Source organism: Mchenga conophoros, linkage group LG16 (genome assembly GCF_057382185.1).
Source record: "Mchenga conophoros isolate Kocher_MC1m ecotype Shallow Benthic linkage group LG16, M_conophoros_male_GT1.1, whole genome shotgun sequence".
Lineage (NCBI taxonomy): Eukaryota > Metazoa > Chordata > Actinopteri > Cichliformes > Cichlidae > Mchenga > Mchenga conophoros.
Window position 1 is genome coordinate 899,476 of NC_140541.1, and position 16,203 is coordinate 915,678.

General features: G+C 39.0%; 1 long non-coding RNA gene across 1 annotated transcript; it reads left to right on the forward strand.

Annotated features, from left to right (window-relative positions):
* Nucleotides 1–15,048: 15,048 nt before the first annotated feature.
* LOC146556038 (uncharacterized) lies at nt 15,049–15,830 on the forward strand. Its single transcript, XR_014889056.1, has 3 exons — nt 15,049–15,366; nt 15,552–15,688; nt 15,775–15,830. It is a non-coding gene; the product is annotated as an uncharacterized LOC146556038 (long non-coding RNA).
* The last annotated feature ends 373 nt before the right edge of the window (nt 15,831–16,203 follow it).

Sequence of the window (16,203 nt, forward strand, 5' to 3'; positions counted from 1 at the left end):
GAAATTTTAATTTCAATAGGAAAAAAAATCGTGCGCCACTGTTGTTGCTTTAACATAGACTAAAACTTGATGACGTTTTCTGTTGCTTCTGATTTAAACAATTACTTTGTAGTCACTGTTTTTAACCTGAAATGGCATTAAAGTTGTGGTTCTTTACGTTTTATTACAACTGACTTCTGATAGAAAATGTATGAGCCACAAAGCTTCTGTGTTGGAAATATTTGGTATATCCTCCATTTGTACCAACAAATATTGGTGCCTATTCTTTGCACTTCTGTAGTATGAATGCTTTTATTACATGTTATAATCATATGAGACTCTGCAACTAATGTTCATAAAGAAATTGAGGATTTTACTAGTTATTTCATGTCACAGTAAATTGGATTGTGTGTGAAGAGGCTCAACTGTCTGAATCATTAAAAAGTGATCTGATGTATTGTTTCTTTTCTTTAGACTGCTGATCTGAACTTCTCAAATCTGGTAAGTAAAAGTTTGTCTGAGGTCCAGTGCTGGGAAAAGTCTTTCTTCCTTACAGATTTATTTTGTTTATGCTTTTTTTGTCACATTTAAATGTTTCAAATCATCTAACAAGGATAACCTGGATAAATTTAAAAAAACAGTTTGACGGTGATGATTTTAATTATGAAGCACAGAAAGTCAAACCAGAATAACCTGGCCTAATGTCAAATTATGTTGCTGTCTAATACCCAGCTGTGGAGGCTCTGATAGCAACAAGTACCATTAAGCATTTACGGTAACTAGTATTGACTGACTTACATCACTGTGGGGGATTTTGTCCACTCTACTTTCAGAATTATTTTCATTAAGGTCCAATATAAGGCTTTCAAGTCATGTAAAGTTCTCAATTTCATTAAAGTCCAGACTCTGATTAGTCTACACCATAGGTGTCAAACTGTGGCCCAGATATACCAAATTATTATTAAAGCCTGCCTACTGGTATTATATAGCTAATATGTATATTGTTTAGTATTAAGCTTTGCTTGTTCCATATTCAGTTTTTCAGCAAAACTTGTTTGAGTCCATAAGAAGAGATTCATTCTTAAATCTGGAGGAAGATTTTTGTTTTTCAATAAATATTAATGTTAGCCCGCGACCTTGTTCCAGTTTTGAATTTTGGCCCACTGTGTATTTGAGTTTGACACCCCTGGTCTACACCAAGAGTTTCATTTTATTCAGAGTTGGACTTGCTTTTTTGCTTCAGATCAATTTCCTGCTGTGAATCCCAAGTGTGATTAAACTGAAGCTCAGGAGCTGATGGCTTGATGCAGGTCCCAAAGTAGTAAGGGAACTCTGTACCATCACACTAAAAGCATCATGTTTGACTTTAATACTGGTGTTTTTCTGAAATTTGTTTCTCACTATAGGAGACTCCGTTTAGTGCAGTGAGTCAGCACAGCTCTTCAAGATGTTTTTAGGCAAATGTGAGAAAGGATTGGTGTTCATTTTGGTCAGTTAACCAATAAATTTGAGTTGACTGGATGTAAAGTTAATGTAGAACAGGAAGCCTGAAACTGACAGCTCTAATGTCAGTGTGTAGGTTTGTTTGGACCATATAATATTTGCAGTAACTGTTGCAGCACATCTTGGTTTAAATTAATAGACTCTGTTTGTTTTTTATTGTGTTAACAGAATGCAAAAATGTCCTTATATCAGTTCCACCACCCTTTGTTAAACATTGTCTTTCAGTTCAGTCCAATATGCACTGTATTTTTCAGATTATAAGGCATAAGGGCAATGAACACGTCTGTTTTTTAAAGATAAGGTACATTAAGGCAAACAAAACAGCCAGATAAGTCAAGCTGTATTCAACTCATTCACAATAACTCGCAACATAGTTCAGTTGTAACACATAAAATACAGAACGATACATTCACTTTTTCAGTTTATTCCTCTTCCACAAATCCATCAAATTCTTCATGAGTTGATACCTTTGAAACCTGCTTCGTAAGGATGGCTCTTAACAGTTGCCAGGTCCTTATACATACATACACACACACACACACACACACACACACACACACACACACACACACACACACACACACACACAGCATAATATTATGTTGAAGCACAGTGCGAATTACACTACGAGGCTCCTAGCTACGGTAGCTTACCAAAGTTGTACTACAACATTTTGAGAGATTTTGCAGCGCCGTGTCCCAAATAGAATTGGTTTGAAGTCAGTAAGCACAGCCAGAATGAATACATAAGGCGCACTGTCTATTTTTGAGAAAATGAAAGGATTTTAAGTGTGCCTTATTGTCTGAAAAATACAGTAAAGTCAGCTTTATTGGAAATGTCTAATTCCAGTTTCTTTCTGTCTTACAGGTGACCTGTTGCAGAAACCGCTCTCCCTCTATCATTAACAAGCGATTCAGTCTGTCCTATCACTCTCCCCACTCTATCTATTTTGACAAGCCATTCTATCTTTTCTCACTCTATCCCAAGAGCTCTATCTAATTTACCAAAAATCAAGTTTTTTACTGGAATCAAGTTTTGACTGGAATCAAGTTTTGACTGGAATAATCAAGTTTTGACTGGTCCAAGTTTTGGGGAATTGAAGTTATCAGTACTTCATCTATCTGTTACATAATTCTGAGAGATCTCTGCTCTCACTGCTCCTTCTTTCCTGTCATTAAACTCTCTCACCTCCAGTCATTTTGCTGGAAATTACAAGTAGAAAGTTGAATATACATTAGTAGAATTATAGTACAGTAGAACTTATAGTAGAAACTACTTACACAGCCCTACATTTGTCATTTTAATTTTGCATTAGACTTTGGAATTAACACGCCTAGTTTGGCTTACTTTGATCAATTATATAAAATATCACCCTTTTAAAAGTTTATTTCTAATAAGATAATCTGGTTATTTTGTAATAAATACATTCACATAAATAAATTAGATCCAAATACATTTTGCTAGTCTCTTTTGTTGGCTATAACAGTTTATACTATTATTATTTAAGGACAAACCCATTTTGTCACTCAGTGTAAGTATTCAGTTAGTTAGTATTATCATCGAGAAGCTGCCTGAGGACCCAGACTTCCTGTTTCCTGACTGTTGCAGAACATCCAGCTGAAGAATCCTCATCGCCTGTCATCTTATCACCACACCACCAAAGCTCCAGCCTGTTGATTGTTGAGATTTATTCTGCATATCATTTTACAGAAGTTGTAATTATTTACCAGTCTGGTTAAAAAAATATAAGTAAAATTATAAAGTTTCTAAAAAAGCTACAATAAAACGGACCAAATTGTTTCAAGAGAACTTTGAATATCTTTTATTTTGAGTTTGGAGTACAAATCAGCTTTTTACATCTATTTATATATTCATAAGAACATTTTAAAGTAGTATAATAGTACATTTCTCAGATTTACCAGTAACTTGAGGAGTTATACGTTTTTCTGTGTTTCATGGTTGAGTTTTGTTTACATTTGTGCATAAACACATAAGCTCCAGGTTGTACTTAAACAAAATGCCAAGAAAAGGTCAAAGGTCGCAGTCCCAGAAGCTTAGACGTCAGAAAGAGAAAGAACAGGTAAATGTTTCTCAGAGCAGTGAGCAGGTAAAGGTGTGTGTTTCAACTTTTCCCAGCACTGAAGTGCAGAGCAGTGTTCAGACAGCCACAGTGTCTTATGCAGATGTGGTAAAGAGAGGTATTCCCTTAGTGTCTGTCCCGGAGCCTGAAATTATGCAGGTAATCCATATTGAACCCCAGGTAACTCCGCAAACGCAGCATGATGGACAAGCTCCAGGACCATCTCATGTACAGGTTACAAACGGTGAAAGTCGTCCACGAGTGAGTAGCATCTGTGCATCCTGAAGCCAGGCTTCTCCCAGGTATGGAAAGTACCGGAATCAGCAATGCATGGCTAACAGTTTGGTTTTCCTGTCATTCTTACACGAGGATGAATTCATTACCAAAGCAGATCTAAACCGTGTGTTGGACAAAGGCCATGCCGTGTATTCAGATGCCAGAAAGAGGTTTGTGAACAGCGTGTTTCTAGCCTGTGACGAGCTTCCCACTGTGATCATCAGCCGCAGACACGGGTATCAAGTTGACATGTCTCAGTTTGCTCATTATGGCACATTTGACGGTACAGATCACTTTCCGAGCCTTGAACAGGGATTACAGCGTTTGGCTTCACAGTTTCGCTACGCTTTGCTAGTCATGGGAGGAACAGTCATCGCAGTTTGCAGGCTGACTTCAGGTGAATACGCATACTTTGACCCTCACCCACGTAAGTCTACAGGAATGCCATTGTCACTAAGTGTAAGTGGTGGAACTGCAGTTATGTTAAAATTCACACGTCTTAACGACATGATTGACAGGATCAAATGTTTGTACCGAATGTTTAGCATCGCACCAACCTGCACTTACGAGCTACAGCCTATCGTGTTTCACAGTGAAAACGCCACCAATCAAAGAGATGCAAATGAGTACAGACAAACTGCTACAAGTGTTGCAGCATCAGCTTTAAATGAACTTGGTCATGAATCTAATTCCCTAACATCCACTGAGCAGACACGGAAAACTGTGACTAGCACTTTAACCACTGAAGCGACGTCATCCAGAGTGGATTCTTCAAATGAGACAGCTGCTCCTGAAAACAACCATTCTCCTCATTATTTTGAAAATGAAACCTCTGCAACTGCTGTGAGAAAAACTCAGGTAACATCAGATTCTGTTCCTCAGAATGATTCAAATACAGCCTCATGTTCAACTAAAACAGCACAGGAACTCTCACATAAACTTTTGAAATAAAATAAACAGGAAAGGAGAAAAATGAGGAGGAGATTATTGGCCCAACAAAAACTATCACAAATAAAGGAAAATCAGAAAAAGAAAGAACTGCAGATGTGCACTTTTGATGAAAGCTTTAAGGCAAAGAAAAAAAAATCCAGTAGAACGTCTAATGATCCTGATCACAGACAGAAGAAGAGTGTGTACAAAAGTAATTTGTACAAACTAAATGCTACATATAGAGAGAAACAGAGAGAACATTTGAGAAAGATCTATAGAGAAAGGGATGATTTTAAGGAAAAATGGAAGGAGCAAATGAGAATAGCCTATCGAGAAAGTGCTAAAATTAGAGAGAGAAAAAGAGAACGTATCATAAGGATGTATAAAGACAGTCCTATATTCAGAGAGAAACATAAAGCTTACATGAGGTCATATTTTTCTAAACTATATCAAGAAAGTATGGAATTTAAAAACAAAAAACTATCTTACTTTACTAAACGTTATGGAGAAGAGAGACAATTTCGGCAACAACACAAGGAGAATATGAGAGAACGAATGAGAGTAAAATATTGGAACGTTTTTTCTTTCAGAGAGATGCATAATGTCAGATGTGCAATGAACATAAAGAGAAAATATCGTCAGATGCATTGACCAGCTGAGAGTTTACAGTATCATCCAGATAACAGTTTAATGAATGAGGCCATATCTCGTTTCAGATCAAACATTAAGTCAGCACCATCTTATGTTTGTACTGTTTGTCTAAAAGCTTCTTTTCCTAATCAGGTGAAAATCTGCAAAAGAAACAATTACTCAAAACACCAAACTAGCTCAGCAGTGTCTAACTGGTAAATTTGTTCATGTGTGTGATGAAGCATGTAATGATAACTGCAGCTTTCCTGCTGAGAGAAAAAAGGAGTATATCTGTCACACGTGTCACAGTTCCCTCAAAAGTGGACGCATGCCAAGACTTGCTGCTGTTAATGGTTTAGAACTGCAGGATATTCCAGCTGAACTGTGTGATCTCAACATTCTGGAGAGACATCTGATTGCCAAATGCATACCATTTGCAAAGATTATTCCACTTCCAAAGGGCAGACAAAGACTCATACGTGGTAATGTGGTGTGTGTACCATCTGAAGTCCAACAAACAGTTGACTGTTTACCTCGGCTCAGAAACCATTCACAGATAATGAGGATCAAGCTTAAAAGACGACTGTGCTACAAAGGCCATCAGCTGTTCCAGACTGTCACCTGGTCTAAACTGATCGAAGCTCTGCGTAAACTGAAACAGATTCATCCACAGTACACAGATATTGTTATCAGAGATGATGCATTGCTTTGTGATCCAACGTTACCTGATGATGACAGCAGTGATGAAGCTAGCATGGGAAGTGATGATTATAATGAAGCAGATTTGATGGAAATTGACAACTATGAAAAAGATGCCCTTTTGTGTGAAAGTGAGTCTGAAAGTGAACAAGATGTTAACATGCTATTATGTGATGGACAACCAGAGGGACAAAATCCAGAAGAACCAGAAAGTGATTTGAACAATGGAGGTTTTGCTCTCGAAAGTTGTCTGCAGCCTGTAGACATTTCAGAAGAGATTCTCTGTTTCACTGATAACACATATTGTGTGGCTCCTGCAGAAAGAAACAATCCTGTTAGCTTCTTCAGAACTCCTCATTTGGAAGCCATGGCATTTCCTGTGCAGTTTCCTACTGGTCAGAATACACTGGATGAAAAGAGACTTCTTAAACTCACACCAAGTGCTTACTTCAAGTCAAGGCTTTTCAACATTGATGCAAGATTTGCTAAAGACACAAATTACCTGTTTTTTCTCACAGTTTGTCACTGAAATACACTTGGCTAATTCCAGCATGACAATACAGCTAAGGAAAGGTAAAACTATGACCAAAGATGGACGCAAAATCACATCAGGAATGTTACAAAGTAAGACAGATGTAGAGAAGCTGGTAAGAAATAAAGATGCAATCAGATTTATGCAGCCACTCAGAGGAACCCCAGCTTACTGGCAGAAAACTACCAAAGATCTATTCAGTATGGTTCGTCAAATAGGAACACCTCAGTTCTTTGTCACTTTCTCTGCTGCTGAGATGAGATGGCCTGAAGTGATTCAAGCAATAAAGAGACAGCAAGGTGAAGAGGTTGATTTTGAAGCCCTGGACTGGTCAGAAAAGTGTGAAATTCTAAGAACAAATCCAGTTACCACCATGCGAATGTTTGATAAGCGTGTTGAGGCTTTGTTCAGAGATTTGCTGTTTTCTCCTGCACAGCCCCTTGGTAAAATCATTGATTACTTTTACAGAGTTGAGTTCCAGCACAGAGGTAGTCCGCATATACACATGTTGCTGTGGATTCAAGAAAAGGTAGAAGTAGATGTGGCTGACGACCAAACTGTCTGTGACTTTGTGGACAGATACATCTCTGCTCAACTTCCTGATCCAGAAAAACAACCTGAACTGCACAAAAAAGTCACTGAACTACAAAAGCACAGCAAAAACCACACAAAGACATGCTTTAAGAGTGTGAACTCTGGTTGTAGATTTGGGTTTCCAAAACCACCATCCACAAGAACAATGATTGTGAGACAGGATGAGGATTCAGACACTGAAGCTGCAAAAGCCAAACTCAGACCTTTGATGAACCTGCTGAAGGAACCTGAAGCTGCTTCCCTCACCATAGAGCAGATTCTTTCACGATGCAACTTGACAATGAATGAGTATGAACAATGCCTCCAAGACATAAACAAGAAAACGGCACTGATTCTGAAACGTGACCCAAAGGACTGTTGGATCAACAATTACAACCCACACCTGCTTGAAGCCTGGAACTCTAATTTAGATGTCTCATTCATTTTGAATGCCTATTCATGTATAGAATACCTCTGTAAATATATAACAAAGAAAGAATCTGGCCTTTTTGAATACCTGAAGACAGTTATTGACAACTCTGATAAGAACACCGTCAATGAATGTGATGAAATGAGAGCTGTGATGCAGGCTTACTCAAAAAAGAGAGAAATCAGTGCACAGGAGTGTGTGACTCGTGTCTGTGGCATAAAAATGAAAAAGTGTTCCCGCAGTGTTGTGTTTGTACCAACCGATTATAACCCAGTTAAAATGAGTCGCCCAATGAGTTACCTGGAAACCACAACACACGAAAGCTGTAATATTTGGATGACAAGTTTGACTGATAAATACAAATGCAGACCTGAGACACCAGAATATGAGGAAATGTCACTGGCTGATTTTGCTGCCTTGTGCCGGTTGGTGAGTGGTCCAAATGAAGGAAAAGATGTGCTTCCTCTTCTAAACCAGCTTGGATTTGTACAAAGGCGAAAAAATGATAAACCAGCTATAATCAGATATTACCACTGTTCACAGGAAAAAGATCCAGAGCAATATTATGGTCGAGTGTTGAGACTTTACCTTCCACACAGATCAGAGCAGGAACTGAAACCACAAGGGTTCCAAAACTATCAGTCCTTCTACAACTCAGGTTTTATACGACTTCCATGTTCAGACCACCGTGAGTCTGTGAAAAGGGTTGTTAAAAGAAATAAAGACAAGTATGAGAAGAACTCTGAGGATATTGAGAGTGCACTGGAAGAGTTTGAACAAAATATTGATGTTGTGATCAATGAATGGTGTAATCTTGCTCCTGAATCTGAAGTTGTGAGGCTGCAATGTGATGAGAATCTTCCTGAGAGACATTCTGATGATGAGAACAAACAGGAGAATGTCCCCGACTACAGTCGTCAGTCTGATGCTGTAACAGAGATCAGAGCCATCAGAGAACAAATTGCAATTGATCCAGCTGTGGTACGTGTAATGTATCAGAATCTGAACCAGAAGCAGGCCTGCGTGTTCTATGCCATAAGAGACTGGTGTATTCAGCGCATTTGTGGTTTGAACCCAGATCAATTTTTCTTCTATGTCAACGGTGGTGCAGGAACTGGAAAGTCACATCTGATTAAGTGTATTCACTCTGAAGCATCAAAGATCCTGAGCAGACTCCCTGCTAATGCAGAAGAAGCTGACATATCAAATCCAACGGTTTTACTGACGTCATTTACCGGTACAGCAGCTTTTTCTATCAATGGCTCTACGTTACATTCCCTACTGAAACTACCCAGGAGTCTGAATCCACCCATTCAAGGACTTGGTAACCAACTGGATCAAGTCAGATCTGACCTTATGAATGCCGAAATTATTGTTATTGATGAGATTTCAATGGTTTCAAAACCCCTTTTTGCTTATGTGGATGCAAGACTGAAACAAATCAAAGGCACTCAGAGACCCTTTGGTGGAATGTCAGTTTTAGCTGTTGGAGATTTTTACCAGCTGCCACCAGTGCGACAGTCTAAACCTCTCTGTGTTTACGATCCAGAACAGATTGACCTATGGCAGGAACATTTTCAGATGATCACTCTAACCGAGATCATGCGTCAGAAAGATGATGTGGCCTTTGCAGAGATGCTGAACAGGATTAGAGTCAAAGAAAAGACAGATGAGCTTTCTCAGTGCGACAGAGATTTGTTGTCACAGGCTGTGACTGCACCAGAAGAATGTCCAACTGAGGTCTTACACATTTATGCCACCAACAAGAATGTGGAATCCCACAACACAGATACCCTGAAGAAGCTTCATTCAAACATCATAATCATCAATGCAGACGATTTCCAGAAGGATAAATGTACAGGCAGAATGGAACGAAGAGACAAACCATTTACAGGTGGGAGAAATGATTTACCTGACACTCTGAATGTTGCTGAAGGAGCTCGAGTCATGCTGACCAGAAACTTGGACACACTAAACGGTTTGGTCAACGGTGCTTTTGGTATACTGGTAAAGGTGGTGAGATCTGAAAATGATGGACACATAATTAAACTGGGGCTCAGGATGGACAACCGGCAGCCTATGAGACACAACCGCAGTGCTAATGCAGCTTCTGATGATCTGGTTTACATTGAGAGAGCAGAGGAGAGTCTGAAGTTTAAAGGAGCAGTACGCAGACAGTTTCCTGTAAAGCTAGCATTCGCTTGCACAATTCACAAAACTCAGGGTCTTACAACACAGACAGCTGTAGTTTCAATGAAGAACATTTTTGAACCAGGTATGGCTTACGTTGCTCTCAGCAGGGTGACGTCTCTCAGTGGACTCTATTTGCAGGACTTGGATGAGAAAAAGATTTACGCCAATCCCAAGGTAACTGCAGCACTCCAAACCATGAGACAAGCCAGCGTTGAGGAAATGATGCCTCTTCTTCAGGTCAGAGAAACAGCCAGCAGACTTGACACTCTTACACTGATCCATCACAATACGGAGGGTTTGCCATCTCACATCAGTGACATCAAGAGTCATCATGAAATGTGTTTAGCAGATGTTTTGTGTCTCACAGAGTCTCACCTCCAAGGCTCCTTTGTTGCAGATAGTCTTCATTTGGACGGCTACACCATGTTCAAACGCAACAGACATGTGTCCTACACAAACTTTCCTCACATGACCAGCAGAAGTGGTGGTGGAGTTGTTGTGTATTTGAGGAATCATTTTCAGGTTCAGGTAAAACAGTATCTGCATAATGTCACTGATCTTGAGTTTTTAGTGTTGAAGGTTCAAGCTCCATTCCCTGCACTCATTGTGTACAGACCTCCTGACTACAGTTTGACACCTTTCATGCAAAACCTGGTAAGTCTTTTAGATTCACTTGAAATAATGGACTGTCACCCAATAATTGTGTGTGGAGATTTTAACGAGAACCAGTTACAGAGTGGAAGAAAACAGATTCTGGAGCAGTTTCAGTCGAGAGGGTATTCACAGCTGATCACTTCTGCCACTACGGACAAGAACACCCTGCTTGACCTCATTTTTATTTCTCAGCCACAGCAGTGTCTGCATTCAGGTGTTCTGAGAACCTATTACAGTTACCACAACCCTGTCTTTTGTGTCCTGTCCTCGAGCCAATCATGAAGTCGTCTGGTGAGTTTTGAAACAATTACAGATCATGTTTGTTACAGAGTTTATTGTTTGTAGGATATAAAAAAGATTTTTTGTTGATAATGGAAGGCTTCCCAAAAATTGGCTTACCTGCTCTGTCTGTAAGAAGACCATCCTACAATTTATCAAACCTGTTTACTAGAAGGTTTTAAAATCTCTGTACTTTTAGGTGACAGGAGACATGTGGCCTGGTCAAAACACAGAGAGCTGCACTCTAAAAGATCTTTAAATATAGTAAACATACCTTGTGTGCCACACACTGCTCCCAAACACGAGGGGACAAGTAATACCTCTAAAACACTTAAGTTGGCTTTATTAAACGTTAGATCTTTAGCTGGGAAAACATTTTTAATTAATGATTTAATCACTGAGCACAGCCTTGATTTTATGTTTTTAACTGAAACTTGGTTGGACCAAAGTAACAGTGGAGCTGTTCTCATCGAGACGACCCCTCCTAACTACAGTTTTATCAGTGAGGCCAGGGTGAGCAGGAGAGGAGGGGGGGGGGGGGGGGTTGCTGTCTTATTTAATGAATCATTTAAATGTAAGTAGCTATTTCCTGGAAGTTTTCAGTCTTTTGAATATGTGGCTTTACAGCTGAAGGCCCCATCCAAAGTTATGTTTCTTAATGTTTACAGGCCTCCCAAATACTGCACAGACTTTTTTAATGACCTCAGTGAACTGCTGTCTGTGATCTGTGTTGATTTTGACTGTGTAATTATTGTTGGGGATTTTAACATCCATGTGGACAACCCTCAGGACAAAGGGACTAAAGACCTGAGTAACACTCTGGGCAACTTTGGGCTGACTCAGCATGTAACAGAGGCCACACATAATAGAGGACACACTCTTGACCTACTGATCTCCAAGGGCCTGAGCATTTCAAAGGTTACTGTGTCTGATGTGGGCGTGTCTGATCATTATTGTGTTTTCTTTGAAAGTAAAATCTCAGCCCACACAAATATATCAACAACAGTGATCACAAAACGGTGTATAACTGAACACAGTAGTGCAATTTTTAACCAGGTCTTCCCATTAACACCTGACCTGTCCAGAGGGTCAGTCAATGAGCTTGTCAATAGCTTCAATGCTAACATGTTAAATGTAATGGACACTATTGCTCCCATTAAGGTGAAGGTTATCTCTGGAAGGAAAAAGTCTCCATGGAGAAACTCCACACTGGTGAAAAATGAAAAAAGAGAGTGTAGGAAAGCTGAGCGCAGATGGAGAAAAACAAACCTCCAGGTTCATTATGACATTTATAAAGAGAAACTTCACAATTATAATTTACAACTGAGGAGTGCAAGGAGGTCCTACTTCTCTGACATCATCACTAAAAACAGCCATAATGCTCGGGTCTTATTTTCTACAGTAGACAGGCTAACAAACCCTCCTGTGTCAGTGGCAGCTGAACTTCATTCGACCACGGCCTGCAATGACTTTGCCAAATTCTTCACAGAAAAAATCCAAAAAATTAGACAAGCAATTGGTACATCAACAGCAGATCCAGGATATGTACTGTGTCCACCAAAAAACTGTTTAAATACCATGAAACAGTTTAAACCTATTAACAGCAAAGACCTGGAGGACATCTTAGGTCAACTGAACTCCTCCTCCTGCTGTTTAGATGTCCTGCCAACAAGTTTTTTCAAAAAGGTCTCAAAGACTTTAGAGTCAGACCTGTTACAGATCGTCAACTTTTCTTTATTATCAGGTGTGTTTCCAGAATCACTAAAAACTGCTGTAATCAAACCTATACTGAAAAAGGACAATATTGACAAGACACAAATGAACAACTACAGGCCGATCTCAAATCTCCCATTTTTAAGTAAGATCATTGAAAAAGCAGTTTCTCAACAGCTCAATTACTTCTTAAAACAGAATAATTGCTACGATGCCTTCCAGTCAGGTTTTAGACAGAACCACAGCACTGAAACCGCTCTGACCAAAGTGTTTAATGACATATGTCTGAATACAGACAGTGGAAAAATGTCAGTCTTAGTTTTACTGGATCTCAGTGCAGCATTTGATACAGTTGACCACAACATATTACTCAAACGACTGGAGAACTGGACAGGTCTTTCAGGAACTGTACTAAACTGGTTCAAAACATACTTAGAAAACAGGAAATACTTTGTATCAATAGGTAACTTCACATCTGAGCAGACAAGTATCACATGTGGAGTTCCCCAAGGTTCCATCTTGGGACCCCTTCTGTTTAACATTTACATGCTCCCACTGGCACAGATTATAAACAACAACAAAATAAACTATCACAGCTATGCAGATGACACACAAATATATATCACAATGTCACCAGGAGACCAAGGCCCTGTGCAGGCTCTTGGTAAATGCATTGAGGAAATTAATGACTGGTTGTGCCACAATTTTCTCCAGCTAAACAAAAACAAAACTGAGGTAATAGTCTTTGGCGCCAAAGAAAAACGATTACAGGTCACCAGAGAAATTCAATCTATACATCTAAAAACCACAAACCAGGCGAGAAATTTGGGTGTAGTGATGGATGCAGACCTAAACTTAGAAAAACACATTAAGACAATAACAAAGTCAGCTTACTATCACCTCAAGAATATTTCAAGGATAAAAGATCTGATGTCTCAACAGGACCTGGAAAAACTAGTCCATGCATTCATCTTTAGTAGGCTTGATTACTGTAACAGCATCTTTACAGGTCTACCTAAAAAATCAGTCAGACAACTACAGCTCATTCAGAACTCTGCTGCTCGAGTCCTCACTAAGACCAAAAAAGTGGACCACATCAGTCCAGCTCTGAGGTCTTTACACTGGCTGCCTGTCCGTCAGAGGATAGACTTTAAAGTTCTGATGCTGGTCTATAAAGCCCTGAATGGTTTAGGACCAAAATACATCAGTGACCTCCTGACCCAGTATGAACCTTCCAGATCCCTTAGGTCATCTGGATCCGGTCTTTTATCAGTTCCCAGAGTCAGAACCAGACACGGAGAAGCTGCATTCAGCTTTTATGCTCCTTATATCTGGAACAAACTCCCAGAAAGCCTCAGATCAGCTGAAACACTCAGTTTATTTAAATCCAGGTTGAAGACTCACCTGTTCTCAGCTGCATTTGAATAAAGCACCAAATCCACACTTTTAAGCTTAAATTTCAAAACTTACATTAACTACTGATTTTATCTACTGTTCTGATTTTATCTGTTTTGATTTTATATACTGTTTTGTTTGTTTGTTTGTTAATTAGTTAGTTAGTTTATTTGCTTGTTTTAATCAATTTTAAATCATGCTTTTTATTTGTTTTTGTTTCTAATGTCTCTGTAAAGCACTTTGAATCACCTTGCTGTTGAATTGTGCTATACAAATAAACTTGCCTTGCCTTGCCTTGCCTTGCCTTTCTCATTGCAATTTTATTAATCATTTCACCAAATCATGGCTGAACTTCATGCAGAGCAGGGACATCTGCCTTCTGTTATCATGCACCTCAGATCTGAAAGATGCTACAAAAAGTATTAAACAGACATAATTTATTTTTTATTCTCATGTTTTAAATGACTAAATCTACTATTTTAAAATGCATTTTTTCATGGATGTTAATTGTCATCTCCTTTTTTGATACTTTTTTTACTGTGACATATGTATCTCAAAAAACAAGATCTTCCCCTCCAAGGGCTTTCAAATATGAAATAGTAAATAAATAAATCCCAGATAAATGCAGGTATTTATTAGTGGTCACATGAATAAATACAGACAATTGTATTTTCTTGATTATAGTAGATTTTGTAGAATCAAATGTTTTTGGGATGAATGAGGTTTTGCTTATCATGTTTTACAGGTAAAATTTTTTAAAGGTTTTAAACTATCTTTACGCTACCATAGATGTATATAATGAAACATTATGTAGAGAAAAACATTTTTACAGCTTACAGAATTTGTATAAAAATTGATTTCGAAGTAAATGGAAAATTATTGCATCCATTTTTTGACTTGGCCTTTATCCGGGTGGGTTTGGGTTCGGGTGGATAAAGGCCAAGTCAGAATTTTCTGAGCAGCTGCAAAAACACATCAGAAAGCGGGGGTTTTAGGTGTAGCCCCCGCTTTCTGATGCACTAATTAGATTTAGCAACTGACACCCCATACCAGCATTACATAGACATTTGCGGGGCTGAGCTGGGTGGGTGGGGAGGGTGGGTGGTGTTAAAAGCACTTTATGTTTTGTAGATGTATTTTTTTCAGACAGAGCACACACAGTCCTGTTTCCTTTGTGGGAAAACCTTCAAACTTCACCATCCTCAGCTGAAACAACAACATCTTAACACCATCTTCATGAACTGCTGAGCCAAACCTGATCCATCAGTGCTGGACTGCACAGATAACTACATGCCACAAGGAGACTGCTGTGTTATGAACTGCCATACCAGTGTGTCTTCAATGGAGAAGATGACACACCCATCACCTGACCTCCTGCCTGATCTGGAGACCATCATCATGCTGCCACACTACACACCTCTGAGACCATCAATGATGACTCATACTGAGGAAACTGTATTTCCTGTCAGAGATGCTCAGTGATCCTCAGAGCAGAGAGAGGTATGATTATTTATCTTTGATAAAAAAAAAATGTCAGTGTTTTTAATTCAATTAATTAATTAAAATCCTGTTTACTGCATAAATAATTCCACACTCAAATGATTATACTTGTTGACACTTTTTGAGTTTTAATTCACATTATGGATTACAAATCTATGCTTTTTCTACTCTGTCTCTCTGTGCAGGTATTGCTGTCTTCTGAGTTCTTCAGTGTCCCAACTGAGACATTCAAACCTCCCTGCAGAGCTCATGTCTTTCCTCACCATCATGTGAGTGTGAGATTGCTCTGGATTCTGGTTATGTGGCCTGCAGCACCTATAAGGTATTTCAACATTGTTCATTGTATAACTTATTTGTAGTTTTTAGGCCTTAACACAAATAAAATGTTCCTTTTTCTGTATTTTTTAGAACAAGCTCGTCCAGTGTGCCTGCATTCCAGCTTCTTAGACTCTACTCAAGTGGACAGAGTATCAGTGTTTGACCACTCTTACAGACACCGGCCTCTGTCAACCCACTGCTACTGATCAGGCACCTCACTCCAGGAAGACAGAGGGCTGCAAGCCTGTCATTGTTTCCAGTGTGGCTTTGTATTCTTGGGGTAGCATCAGATTTTTCCCACAAATATTCAAAGGTAACACTTATTTTAAGCTTAGTTATTAAATCAAAAGTCTTCCCTTGTGTTAATTTTATTTTTTTTATTTGTTTTTGTTTTCTTTTAGATTTATATGCAGTGATCGGATGTGGTGGAGCTTTGTTAACTGTGTGGAAAACATCTGTTTGAGATGATATTCACAATGAGGCTTTAAGGTGACAGTTTCCATGTAATTTCAATACTTT